Consider the following 15,014-nt stretch of genomic DNA (forward strand, 5'->3'; position numbering starts at 1 on the left):
ATATGGCTTTCCTTTTAACTTAGAATGCTTTCTATACTTTCTTCACAGTTAAGTCCATTGGTCTTTCTAGGATATTGGACATAACCCCCTTGGAGAATCCTTCCCTGACTCACCTAGTGTGGATTAGTAGGTATCTTTGTTATCCCATGCTCAACACTTAATACCCTGTATTGTGAAGATTTATTTTCTTGTCTCCTTAAGAACAGAGACTATGTCATTTATCTTGCCTTCCATGGCACATGGTGATTAATCAGTAAATGTTTACAGAATACCTCTTGGAATGAATGGATACCTTTTTATTTTAAGGCTGCCCTTGACATCCATTTTATCCAGAATTGATATTATCAATATAAATAGTATAAACAGTGAGGGTTACTCCCACCTTTTCACAGCCAGGGCAATCACTGGGGACATAGACAAATGGTTATGGCTTCCTGTCCCTTGTCCATTTAATGTTCACACTTACTTCATGTGACCATGACAATGCTTTATTTCACAGACAAGTACTGAGTTTCTGTGATTAGCCTGGCACTAAGGGAACAAATATAAAGATGTCTTTGTTCTGAAGAAGTTTAGAGCTGAGTTGAGATGAACATCGAAACAAATCATCAGTGTTCCAATGGAAGTAAGTTCAATGAAAGAATGAAATAATGAAAGAACAAAAGAGGGAGCATTATTCTCTACCTCAGAAAGATCAGAAGAAACTTCACCCAGAAGGTAATATTTAAGCTGGATTCTCCAAGCAGAGAAGTGGTATTTCCAAATAAAGACCACAGGATGTATAAATGCATGAAAGAGTGAAATTGCTGTAGTGTTCATGACTTGACTGAGATTCAACCAATTTTTTCAGCTCAGGCAAATACCTTATAAAGCCATAATAATTTCCTTCTTTCAGTAGTGCTTTTCTGTGAGGCCATTATCAAAGAGTAAATTGCATTTAGCGAAGATTTAATATTTTAATATCATGACTTAAAAATTTGTCTCTACTGCTTTCAAAGGCAAAATCTCTTTGTGGTGAGCTTGTTTTTTTACCAAGGCATGAGTGAGAAAGGCAGTGTGGTAGGGAGAATGGACTAGGTCCTATATCCTCCATCTCCATAACCATCCCCACTAATTCCATGCCAAAATTTGGCATAAGGTCCATAGAAGGTATTTGGTAGATTTTCCTGACTGTACCATCAGTGAAATATAACCTCTAAACAAAATTGACTGCTTTTGTATATTAAGGAAGAGGCAAGAATAAAACAAGGTATGTTGACATAGTGCAGGTTTAAATAGTAGTACAAGTGCATAGTGACAATAAATAATTTTTAGGACCAGATGTGATATGTCTGTGGATCATGAGTCCCTCCCAAAGCACCCATAGCATCATGGGAACTACGTAAATTTTTGTTAAGTGAACATATCATTGGATTCTAGAGTGGAGAGATTATGAAGGTGAAATTAGCTCAAGATAAACTTTAAGCTTAATAAGTAACTCAGCTGTTCCTTGAAACCAGTAAAGAAACAGAGAAAGGAAGTACTAAAGTGATTTAATGATGTCACAAACCTACTTTGTGATTTGTCCTGCAATGAGGAAATTCCTCACAGAAATCATTGAACACTTCTGGGTGAGAGAGGGGACCATGTGTGAGCCTTCTTCCCTTGGGAAAAAGTGTGCCCAAAAGCAGTACTGAGGGGCTCTGACATGCCATATGCATATTCTTTCTAGGTTTCTGAGATAACTGTGACAAATTTTAAAGACAAAACATGATTCCAGGGGCACCTGGGTGGCTCAGTGGGTTAAGACTCTGCCTTCAGCTCAGGTCATGATCTCAGGGTCCTGGGATCGAGCCCCGCATCAGGCTCTTTGCTCAGCAGAGAGCCTGCTTCCCCTTCTCTCTCTGCCTGCCTCTTTGCCTACTTGTGATCTCTCTCTGTGTCAAATAAATAAATAAAATCTTTAAAAAAAAAAAAACATGATTCCATGATTACCTCCATTTATGTGTTGATCCTGATCATTACCATAACAAAACATGCTCCTTTTGTTTCTCTTCTTCCTAGGTTTTTTACTTCCCTTCTTCTTAGGGAAGAGACACTCTGGCCAATCACATTAATGCTGTTTGAAGGGGGTAAAGTAGGAATCGCCATATTGTCTTGAATTTAAAAATATGAAAATTTTCCTCTTGAGTTATAAATTCCACGGGTTGTATTTGGGGAAATGGCTGTCAGAGATTAAATTTGAAACATCACATTGTCATTTTTATCATTGCTTTTCTAGCTATAGACACATTAATCAGTGTGGTGACAGGTTGCATATTGATAGCCTACCAGAAATGGTCTACATTGCTTTTGGTGGAGGAAGAGCAATGAGAGGACATACTAGGTGTCTGAGAACAGAGTATTCTCAATGATTCGTTGGTCCTGAATTCTTCCACATGTTCCTTTTGGATAAAAGAACACAGGGATTCAAATTTGTATGAAAGACTAGAATGATACAGTTGTTTTTGTTTAAGGATCTGGCCGTGTCACCTGAGAAGTGATTCATTCCTTTGGACATTTGAGCTCTTTGTGCTTGTGATTACCCTGGCTGAATATTTTCTGTCTTGATCTTTTGCTTTCCACTTACCCAAATCCTCTCCAATTACTCATATAGTATGGATTTCTCATTGCCTGACATAGATCTATGAAGCTCTCCCTCATTATTCCAGTTTATACAGATTATTTACTTCTTTTAGCAGCTATTATACTTCATGCTTATAATACATGCTATTTAATTAGTATATTCTTAGTTGGTTTAAGTGTCTTAAGGTTATCTTTTATAATTGAGAAATCACATTATACAGGTTTCATATCTTCCTTGTATCTAATAAGGTCTTATTAATTTCTAGTCATTGAGCTCAATAAATTGAATCTTTGGAAAGCAACAAGAACAGTATCTCATATTTGTAAAATTCCTTTTATATTTCAACACATTTTTGTGTATTTTTTCTCTTGGTTCTTAAAGCAACCTTGTGATGTATGCAGACCAGATAATTTTATTTCTGAGTATGAAATACACACACAAGCTAATAGTGATCAGATGAATTGACCAAAGTTCCAAAATTTGTATGTGGTAAAGTCAGGGCTGAATGCTAGGCCTTATGGCACATGATAATCCAGGGAGAAGTATATCTAAGCCCCAATTTGTAGCGTGGCTTATTGAACTAATGTTACAATGCTGCCATTAAACTTGACTTGTGGACATTTAAAAGGACATTTTGTGACAATGAAAAATGGGTGAGAAAGTTTTATACAGCTCTGAAAAGGAAATGCGTATAGAAGTCCTTGCAAAGTTCACCCAACTAGGAGAAACTTAAAAGCTAATTTGAACATAGTCCCAATTTGTCACATTATTATTTTTTCCACTGAAATTAAGGAAGGAACTCTATGTAATTGCCAGATCAAAATAGCACCAGATGTGTGTGACCTGAAATGGCAGATTGTGGCAAGGGCTTTCCAAGTGCTACACATAAGGAAATGTGTCTTATTAAATCCATATTATCCAAGACGGATTAGACATACATGGCACATAGTAAAGCTTTTTTTTTTTTAAGAGGAGACAAATGGGAAACAGAACTCAGACTTCCTAAAGAGATTATCTAGAAAATGGCATTTAAAGCAGACATCTATGTTAATTTTAATTGATTTTTTAAATCATTTTAATATTTTAAGATTATTTTAATTCCAAATATATTATGTCACTTTTTCCTGTATAAAATTCAACACAATTATCATCCATTGTGCTCACCAAAGAAAATGTGGACCAATTCCCTATCTCAACATTTTTTTTACATTGAATCTTATTCTTCGAGCAAAGAGGATGGCTTTTGTTTGATTATGCCATAACTGTAGGCTAAAGAGTACAGTTCCAATAAAAAGCTGGCAAAAGCTGTCAATAAGTAGCAAAATTTCCTAATGTAGGTTATTATGGCTTCTACTTCCCGTAATATCATTCAGATGGGGTGGGGGGGGGGGTAATCAGCAATTAGATTAGTGGCAAAGATTTGGATCCTGAAGAGATCACAAACAACATACTCACATTTTTAAATATTTTAGGTAGAATTATTCAGTCATACAATATACAGCTAGAAAAGCCACAGGATATCAGTAAGTTCAAACTTTTCATTTTCAGATGAGTAGACAGAGGTTAAGAATCTTTCTCAAGGACAAAAACATTTGAACATTGTCAGAATCTCAGCTTCTAAACCTGCACTCATTTTTAATCCAGCATTGCATGCACACACCCAAAAATTGTCACCCTGAAATATAATTGGTGATTAAATTATGTTTGTAAATAGTATATATTTTAGCCTCTTTAGATATTCACAGCTCTCATTTGAATTTTGTTACAAACTCGCATATACCTTGCATTTCTCACATTTGCAAATTTACATTAATTTATGTGATCATTAATTGGATGTTGGTCTCCTTTCAGTGGGCTGAAAGCTACATGAGAGTAAGGATTATTTCTGGATTTGTCCACCATTGGATCTCCAATATGTAGTATGTTGATATACTTGTAATATGTTGACATGCTGACACATATCAGTGAATAATCTGTACTTGTTGTACATATCAAAGGCTCTAAGAAATTGTACAATAAAGAAAAATAAATTTAACTCAAAATTTCCCAAAGCTGTTTGACCAAACATATGCTTATTTTTAATTTAAAACATCAATAGCTTGCTTTTATCACAAATGAACTCAACACTTTGAATTGTATGGACAACATAGGGAACATAAATTTATAAAACAGTTTTAATGATCTTTTTTCTTTCCCTACTCTAAGTCACACACACCCTTATTATACCATAGCAATCCAAGTTTAAATATGGAGTAGAATCCTTTTTAAAACAGAGTCCAGGAAGGTCATTAATAACCAAGTTTTGGGTTAGTTTGGGATTAACATCTTTTGTATACATTCGGTATAGTCACATAATTGATACATGCTGAATCATATACTGTAAAATATAGGCCAGTGTCATTTTGAGATTCGAATGGAATGTAAAGTTCAAATCAAAGCATACTCGGTTAGCCTGGGTTACCTTGAAAGTAGGCTTAGGTGCTGTTACTTTCTTAGAGAACACAAATCCAGAGAAGAGAAGTGAGATACAAAGGCGGTGACACAGGAAGGAGCAAGAGCCAATATGCACATATTTAGACAAGCTGGCCAGATCACCGGATCCCAGAGATCTCACCCCCACAGAGCCTTGTAATCTGTCTCCTGGGACCTTCCCAGTGGGCTGGGGAGGAAGGCAGGTGAATAATTTCCCACTAATTCCCATTTCCCACTCCCAAGTTGGTCATGCTTGGGTACCACATATGGTTCTTTGGGGCTCTTCCATCTGTAGCAGGAGGGAAACATGGGAGCGGTCAAGAGAGACAGAGGACATTAGCGTACGGCACGTGATGCTGTCAGATTGCACCTGTGTGAGGTTAGCTGGCGCCCGCTCAGAGCCCAACTCAGCAGTAGTATCCAGAGCAGCAGATAGTTGTGTCTGAGAAGATCAGAAAGATAGATAACAAGTGTCTGATACACCTCCAGATAATGGCACAGTCAGAAGTTAAAATGTAACATTTCTCATCTGGTATTCCTGGTGTTTAAATGGTGTTTCTTTACTGCAAAGCTGGATGTTTTGATGCAGACTTTTAATAGGGACATCTGAAATGTCCTCTGAAGATATAAAGCCCTTAACTGCCAGGTGGTATAAGCAACATATATTCTTGATTCCCTTCCCTCCCGCTGAGTCTTTACTACCATATGAGATGCAAGAGGGGAGAGCCTGAGGGATAAGTGAGAGGAGGATCAGGAATGGCTTAGAAATGAAGGAAGAAGGCAAGCTTGTGCAAAAGAGAGGAAGGTGAAATATTCAAAGAGGAAATGAGGGTAAGGAATCGGGTAGAAGTCAGAGACTGTTGTAGGCATTACTTGCCTCATTTTCTAAGTGTTTTTAAGGCAGTCAAATTATCCCTGCTGTCAAAATGTGATAATTTTCTTTAATAGCTGAGGGATACTCTGCTAACCAACTGTGTGTCCTTGGACAAGTCTTTCCACCTTGAATGATCATTACCTTATCTGGAATCTGAGGGATTTGCATCCTACCAGGTAATTTCTAAGGTGCCCTTCAACTACAGGATAACATCGTTATAGCTTACATTAACAGAGTTTTTATTCAAACTCATTTTATACAAACTTGTTTACCGATGCTTGTGGTTTAAATTCACTGAATGTCGCTTGCAGAGCCGATAGCATTCGCAGCACAGATGTGCTTTGCCTCCAGCTAGTCCTTGAACGTGGGCCCAGAGCATTAAGGTGCCCAGCAGTGGTGGAATAGAACTCCACTGCGGTCTGAGAAGCTCGACCCCAGGGACCACCACAGCTTGTTATCTGCAGACTTCTGTTTCCATTTTTGTTTTGCTCTAGATGCCCCTGGAAAAAGACCTTTGACTCCAGTCCTTGAATCTTACTTTAATAAAATCCATCTTAGACAAAGATTTTTACCCTTTTTACCTTCCTTATTGTTGTTTAAAAGAAGAAAAATCAGAACAGAAAGTGAGAACTAAGAAAAGGTATATCAAATGGACCCTTCCTTAGCCTTTTGTTTTTTTTGTTTTTTTTTTTAATTTATTTGACAGATCACAAGTAGGCAGAGAGGCAGGCAGAGAGAGACAGGAGGAGGAGGCAGACTCCCTGCTGAGCAGAGAGCCCGACACGGGACTCGATCCCAGGACCCTGAGATCATGACCTGAGCCGAAGGCAGAGGCTTTAACCACTGAGCCACCCAGGCGCCCCTAGCCTTTTGTTTTTTGTCTTTTTCTCTTTGGAGAAATTTGACACAGAGGTGCGGATGTATGTTTAATGCTGTATGTTTCACACATTTGCTCTAAGTTCCACACAGAGTGAAGCCATGTGTAATCTTCCAGCAGTTATTTTAGTTAAAATGAGCTTTTCAAGATAGAATTAGTGCATATTTACTTATAACCTAAATCTGCGAGTAAAAAACTTAAGCAGAACCAAATGAAGTTATATTAATGTCAAGTCATATGCCAATGTAGCAACTGTTAAAAATCTGGTAAGAAAACCATGAAGTAACATGCATAAAAATAAAGGTAATCAGATACAAATGTCCAGATTAATTACCAGTATTGTTCTATATAGTGTTATCTACTTAATACAGAGTCCATCTTAGATTCCCCTAATATGTTGCATGGTAAGACTGTTGTGTACAAAAAACCGATGATGCTCTCAAAGCAGTAGATGCCTGAAATCCAATTAAGTGATAGATACAGAAGAGCTGAAGCCCCAGCTGCTTGTACCAGTATGAAAGGAGCTTTGATTTCATGTATGGGAGTATTAATAACTCCTTGAATTTTCTCGAAGTATTTCCTGATCAGTGGCCCACAGTTGCATGGCAGCTGGCTGGAGGTCAGGGCGCAGTATGTGACCAGAGAATAGTTTTTCTCTTCTGTGGGCATCACACTTGCAATCTTGGCTGCATTTGCATTCTTCTCTAACAAAAGTAACTGGTTAGAGCTAGAGCCCACTGGGAAATTCCTGAGAGATGTCCTGATCTTTTATAATTACTAAATGAAAGTGTGTCCTTCAGGGGTCTGCCTCCACTCCTAAATAAAGAGAGTTCTTGGTTGATTTTTATGTCTGTTCCAAATGAATAAACTTGGACATAGTATTTATTTGGCAGTATGCGTTGGAAGTTGCACTGCTAGTTTTTCAAGTATGGAAAAAGTACTTAATCTAATACTTTAGACTACAGCCTTGAGAACAGCTGGGACTCTTAGGGAAGTTGTACTAAAAATCACCTTAATTTAATTCTTACTTAAAAAAAATATATATCCTCTTTTGGATTTCCCTTGGGAAGCTTGTTCTCCATAATGCTTGATTTCATCCATGGCGTGAATCCCTATACATTGTATATGTCTGCAAATATATATTCTGAGGTTTGTAAGTAACTGCTTGGATTGAGGAAGCAACATTCTCAAAGGTATACCATTCTGGGCCCTCCTTCTTTGGAAATGGTACATGGGAAAGAACTCTTAAAAGTGTTCAAGTGCCCCGTTAACATATGGGAATATTATTGTTACAAAGTATCTGCTTATATTTTTAACGGAGGGAAGACTTTGAAATCTCCACCTAAGAAGATTGGAAAATGGATATAATATACAGGATAAAAATGAATCTATTATTGTTGAAGGCAGGACTTTTTGAAATTTCTTAGGGAAGCAACCGGAGGATCACTTGGGGACTCTTACTGAAACATTGATTCCCAGGCTCTACACTTTAGACCGTCTGCACAAGAATCTCTCAGACTTGAATGTTTATGTTTTTTTGTGACCCTCTGGATCCCTGTGCAAACCAAAGGCAGAGGATCACTGCTCTGAGGGGAGTTAAGCTCTTCATTTTCCTCTCAGTCACCCAAGGGCTAGAAATATCCCTTAACTATTAGACAAATCCCAGAACATTCTGCTGGGCAGGATGGTGGAGTTCTCTGTAGTGTTATAAGCTAATAGAGGTAAATATATATATATATATATATATATATATATATATATATATACATATACATATATATTTTTTATGTTTTCCTCTTATAAGAGTGCTGGGCTCAGGCTACCATCTCTGAAGTCATCTTGGCCATCCCACCAAGTCCCTTGTGACACCTCCCTTTCAGGCAGTGGCAACAGAAAGAGACCTTGGGGTTTGCAATGAAAACCCTAGCTAGTGATGCTATTGATGTTTCTCTGCCCGAGACAAAGGGGCTGACATTCCTCTCTGGGATGAGAATAAATATAGCAGAAGAGAATGGCAGAAGTGGGGCCCAATTCATACCCCTAGAAGGGATAACCCTAGAAGGGATCCTCAGTGTTTAGGGCAGGGATTCTTACACATTAGAATCACCTGCAGGCTTTGTTAAAACACAGATTGCGTGGCTCCACTGTGAAAGCTTCTACTCAGTGGGCCCCAGATGGGCATAAGAATGAGTATTTCTAAACAAGCACTCAGATGATATTGCTGGCCCACAAACTATGCAGTTGGAACCTACTAGTTTACAAGAAGACTCTGGATGCCAGCACAGCTGACCTGACAGTCCAGGCAAAATGCAATAAATACAAAGTTCCTCACTAGCCGGGTGAAGCTCACCACAAAACCAGCACAGCTGTGTTGCGCAAGTTCACGTTTTGTTCTGTTTTGGTTTTGGAATGCTAGTGTCAAGCATTAGAAGTTACTACCTGGTTGGTTGCCCTAGATTCTGTCATTCCTTACCTTGCTCTTGGCTCTGATACCATCTTTGGTCAGAGGCAACCACGCCAAATTCACCCCAGGGGACTCCCACAGATATTTCTCCAGCCAATCTGAGTCATTCCAACCATGTGCTCTCAATTTATTTGTTATATAAATCATGGTTTGGAGAAGGTTGAACGTAGGAGAGTTGAAGTGAAACCAAAACAAAAGACGAAATACAATGCACACACATCCACACAGATCGGCAAAACAGCCAGGGTCTTCCGTCAGTTTATATCCTGGTGAGGGCCCTCAGAGACCGTAAGCTAAATCCTTTATTTTATTTGTGGGTTTCAGAAACCTAGAGTGGGGCACAGTTAAATACTAAATAAATAAAGAGGGATAAGGCCCTTATTACACTGACTATGAGTCATCAAATTGGGTGGAAATGGAAATAGAACTCAATGGAATTACCTTGTACTCGAAGATTTAGTAGGAAATCAAAAGATCCATGGCTGGAACACTTTGGCTCCAAGAACCGTGTTTGCTCAGAAGCAGAGAGACTACCCAGTGAAGGGCGAAAAGCCTTCTGAATTTGTCATATGAACTGACAACTATTGTTGGGCCTTTGAAAGAAAAATCTTAGAAACTCCATGAGGGATGAAATCAGCTTAAAAATCCAGGTTTTGATCTTTCAGTTAGGGTAGGAACTCTTGGGGAAGGTAAGAAAGGGAGCAAAAAAGAGTAAGCAACAGTTTTAACCCCTCACATGGTAGAAAAGAAACCAACCTCAGAAGCGGGCCAGGTTTAAAAAGTCATCCAGACAAAAGAAGTAGGGACATCCTGGAGAAAACAGTAAGTGAGCATCAGACAACACAGTCTCTTCTTCCATGGAACTCTCTAGTTCAGACCAAGGTGACTTTCCCGTGGGCTGGAGATGACTGAGAGTGGTTTTTCTTTTCCCCAGGGGTAGTGATAAAGCTGTGGTAATCTTCTTCCTCTTGTTCTTTTCCATGACCAATAATCCCTGATATAAAAAGGGAAATCTTTTTATATCAAATCGTCAGACCTGGGCACCTGGGTTGCTCAGTCATTTAAGCATCCAACTCTTGGTTTCGGCTCATGTCGTGATTTCAGGGTCGTGGGATCAAGCCCCATGTCAGCCTCCCCCGCAAAAAATAAATAAATATATCTTAAAGAAAAAAAAAAAAGAAAAGAAAAGAAGAAAGAAACTTTCTGAGTAGAGCCAATAATTTTTATTTTAAGTCTTTTGGTGTCAGAGTTTTCTAACCCTATCAAATCTAAGCAAAGAAAATTTAGGATTGTTAAAATGCAAGCTTCAAGTCCTCTGAATAAAACAGGTGATTTAGAAAATAAGACAAAACAAAGGAACTAATGTTAGTTAAGAAATGGCCCCCAAATTCCAAACTGCAATGTGAAATACCAGTGTGCTGGTCTGAACCATAGGGGGGTGGGGAAGCGTGTGCAGTGAGTGAACAGATGAGGACTTTTGCCCACGTGTGGTCACTGCAAATGACCTAAAACTCATAACCAGGATTGCTTCACATGCTCCCATTCCAAAGTCCCTTCTAAGGTCTTATGATATTTTTTAAGACTTACTTATTTATTTTAAAGCGGTGGGGCAGAGGGAAAGGGAGAGAGAGAATCTCAAGCGGTTTCCATGCTTAGCACCAAGCTTGACACAGGGCTCAGTCCCATGATGCTGAGATCACAACCTGACCTGAAACCAAGAGTCAGATGCTTAACTGACTATACCACCCAGGCATCCTAAGAGTTTCATTCTTAATGATTTCACCACTCACCTGACTATAATCACTTATCTGCTAAACCTAACAAGTGCTATTAGAAAATAATAACTTTTTTAATTTAGGAAAAATATTAAGTCATTTCCTGTCATCTAGCAGAACTCAAATATATGTCTCTCCTTATACCTCAGCACATGTAGATAAACGATTCTCAGTTAAATTTCAATTGCAGAAAGATGACCAAGTTTTTAAGTGTAAGTATGCACCATTGAATATTTGATATATACTTATATTGAAAGATTATTCATTGTTTATCAGAAACTCAAATTTAACCAGGCATCCTGTTACCCAGCCACTCTGATATTAGGTCTCCACAACCTAAATTATATCCTCAGCTCTGCACATTATTTTCACCTGAGACACTTCTAAATAAAACTCATGCCCAAGACCTACCCCAAACAAATCAGAAAGCATATTTATTTCAAAGCTCTCAGATAATATTATTGTGCAGCTAAGCTGACAATCCCTGGTCTATATACTATAAACACATTTTCACCCATTATTTTCTCTTACTGCTTTCAAATGTCTGTTCTGGTTATTTATACTTTTACATGTATTCCACACTTCTGGTATCTTTGGTAGCTTTATGACTCCTTGAACACTTAGAACCTGCATTGTTGGTTGGTTGAGATAAAGACCATAATCCTAATTCTTAAAGCAAGAAAGCGTGTGTGTGTGTGTGTGTGTGTGTGTGTGCATGTGTGTCTGTGCGCGTGCATGCATGTGCCCTGTGTGTGGATAGGGTGAGTAGAAACTACAAGCAGGGACCAAGCCCACATTCTGTTCAATAGACAGAGTTCTAATGCAGTATCTTTGAGAACACGGTAGCATACTTCAGACTGTACTAACCGCATAGACAGTTTAATGCCCACATTGATGTGAGAAAGTGTGTATGAATATTTAAATATTGAGTAGAGAAGGACTCGCAACAACTCCATTATTTAAGATTGCGCTTAGAGTTCTATTTGAAGCTATAAAACATACTAATGGCAGCTGGGGTCTTTTTAGTTTATTAATCATCCAATCCAATAATAGAAGATCATCTGTTTGAACTTTACACTCATTCATAGGAATTGTTAGGTTCAATCCATATTTCCATGTGACAGTTATCAATGCATAAGGATATAAGAAAATTGTCTTTGCAATAATACTGTAGATAGGAGCCTCATTTAAGTGAATGTGCTAATAATTCTTTTCTAATTATATCCGTTAGCTTCTGATAATATTTAAAAATCCATAATAGAGGGTGGCTCAGTCTACTGGGTGCCTGCCTTTGGCTCAGGTCATGATCCTGGAGTCCTGAGATAGAGCCCCACATTGGGCTCTCTGCTCAGTGGGGATCTTACTTCTCCTTCTGACCCTCACCCCGCTCATGATCTCACAATAAATAAATAAAATCTTAAAAAGAGGGGTGCCTGGGTGGCTCAGTGGGTTAAAATCTTAAAAAGAGAATCCATGATAGAGTTCTCACTGTATTTCTCTACCTAACCAACTGCCCTTACATTTGTATGAGAAAACTCCAGGGTTGAGAATTAATGGTGCTTACTCTGCCTCTCTGCATTAAGGTGGAAGACTTTCCTTAGTTGTTAATGCTCTTGGTAGTTCAAGCCAGGGCAGGCCCTAGAATGACAGTACAGGTTCCAAAAAAGAAGGGATTTAATAGATTTGGAATGTTAGGCCCAATCAAGTTCTGATAAGACAAAAGCTCCTTCACCTCAACTGTGTTGTGTGAAAAGACATTTGTTTATCGCAAAAGCTTGTTTTGGTTCCTGAGTTTATTTATGGCTACTCTGTTTATTTAAGTGAATTCTAAAATTTTATAACATTGAGGCCTTTTTTATGTTGTTAGATTGTATCCTAAAAAGATTTATTAGAAATGAACAACTTTAAATATCTTATTTTTTATCTCAGATAAAATCTTACTTTTACCTATAGTTTATAGACAGATTTTTTATTTCAAGTTTTAAAATCTTAGTATGATAGTGTTTTATGATGCACATAAACCAAAAAAAAAATGAACATACAATATTTCTTAATCAGACATAAGAAGAATGATGGAGTATTTTTAAACATAAAAACTTCATTCCTCTAAATTATGACACCTGTACTTTAAGCTCCTCTGAAAAGAGGATGGTCTTCTGGGGAAGATAGTTCATAGGAGGGAAACAGAATCTATCAGAAAAGCTGTTTACAATAAAACATTTTGACAGCTCGAGTAATTAAATGGGTTTCCCAGGTGCAAAGCCCTATCTTAAATGCCCCTCTGGCTATAATAGTACACAGATTCATCCTTCAGAAAAAAAATAGTATACTGTGAAAACAAGTTAATGAAAGGGAAGGAAAACTTACTAAAATAATCTAAAGATGTTAGCAACTTAGTTATTAAGACATATGTAAATGGAATGAACTGGTAGTTTGTTTACCTTAACACTGAAAAACTTAATGTCTTTTTCTTTTGAAGCATGTGGGGGCAGGAAAGATATGTCAATTTAAGCCATAGATTTCCTGGTAAGCATGCATACACTCACCTGTATGAAGCTGTGAAATAGTAAGGAGTGGCACAAAAAATATTTGGACCTCCCCATTCTCTAGCTTCCAATTATGCATATTTTAAGAAGTAATACGCACATTCACTTCTTTTTCATAACTGAACTTAGTATACTGACCGAGGCATCAACACTAAAGGTAAGGATTACAAAAGGAAAAATGGTGAAATTCAACTACACACAGACAATTTAATTGACTGGTTAGAACTCTGTTGCTTTTAGCCAAAGGCTACCGTATACAGCTCCTCGAGTAAAGGATCTGTTACTAGTTGTGCAGGCATTCAGTAACTGGCTAATGAACGAAGGAACAGAGCAAAAAGATGTTAGGGATTCCCAAGGAACTGGAATTTTCATTGTATTCTCATGTTTCTCTGTTTCATTAATGAGGGATTTGTAGAAATAATCCCTTTATTTAGGCATGTCATGTTTGAGAGATATGCTTTTGTGTTTTTAAAACATAGTGTTCATGGCAAGAGTATTCTTTCAACAAATATTTATTAAATGCCTCTAAGGTAAGCATTTAGATAATGTCTGTGGTAATCCCTTCGCCAGTCATGTCTTCTATGTGTGTGTGTGCCCACACTTAGAAAGAGAACGAAAGGGAGGTGTTTGGCCTGTGTTATTTTATTTCTCGGTTAACCGTAAACAACATCGATAGAGCATACTGAGCCTTTGTAGGACGCTGAGCACAGTCATAAGCAGTTTTAAAATAGTCTCATCTAATCCATCAGAAAATGCTATAGAATAGTTTGTATTATTACCCCGTTTTTTATGATACAAAAACTTAGATGAGGCTTAGATCAAGCAAGCTGTCCAAGGTTACACACAATGCTGGTGCTAGGACCTGTAACCAGATGTCCTACCCAGACACCGGGGTCTTCATCCCCGTGAGACACTGGAGCAAGAGAGTGATTTTTTTTTTTTAGAGAGATTTTATTTATTTATTTGACAGAGAGAGAGATAGAGAGCAAGAGCACAAGAGTGGGGAGAAACAGACTCCCCACTGAGCAGGGAGCCCAACTCAAGGCTCAATCCCAGAACCCTGGGGTCATGACCTGAGGCAAAAGCAGAGGCTTAACCGACTGAGCCACCCAGGCGCCCCATGAGAGGGCTTATTTAAGATAATCATGGGCCAGCCAATATAAATTAACTTGTACTGTACTTATGATAGGTTTATAAAAGAAGAGCTAATGTGTCATAGAAAGAGGAAAGGGAAGTTTGAGCACACAATAAGACTCAGAGATGATTGCACTGATGCTCAGTTTTGCATAGCACCATAATAACTGCTTCGGAAAAGCCAGCCTGCTCGTGCATGGTGGACAGCGTTTTGAAATAGCGGATAATTGACTTTAGTCTTCAAGTGCAAATATGTGTTTGTCAGTG

At 38.1% G+C, this 15,014-nt stretch overlaps 1 long non-coding RNA gene across 1 annotated transcript in view; it reads right to left on the bottom strand.

Moving 5' to 3' along the window:
- LOC125095818 (uncharacterized) overlaps positions 1-15,014 on the bottom strand; it is a 268,620-nt gene that overhangs the window by 12,028 nt on the left and 241,578 nt on the right. The window contains exon 3 of the long non-coding RNA XR_007125958.1: positions 10,049-10,286. This is a non-coding gene — a long non-coding RNA (uncharacterized LOC125095818). The remainder of the gene's footprint in view (positions 1-10,048; positions 10,287-15,014) is intronic.

Source organism: Lutra lutra, chromosome 3, assembly GCF_902655055.1.
Source record: "Lutra lutra chromosome 3, mLutLut1.2, whole genome shotgun sequence".
Lineage (NCBI taxonomy): Eukaryota > Metazoa > Chordata > Mammalia > Carnivora > Mustelidae > Lutra > Lutra lutra.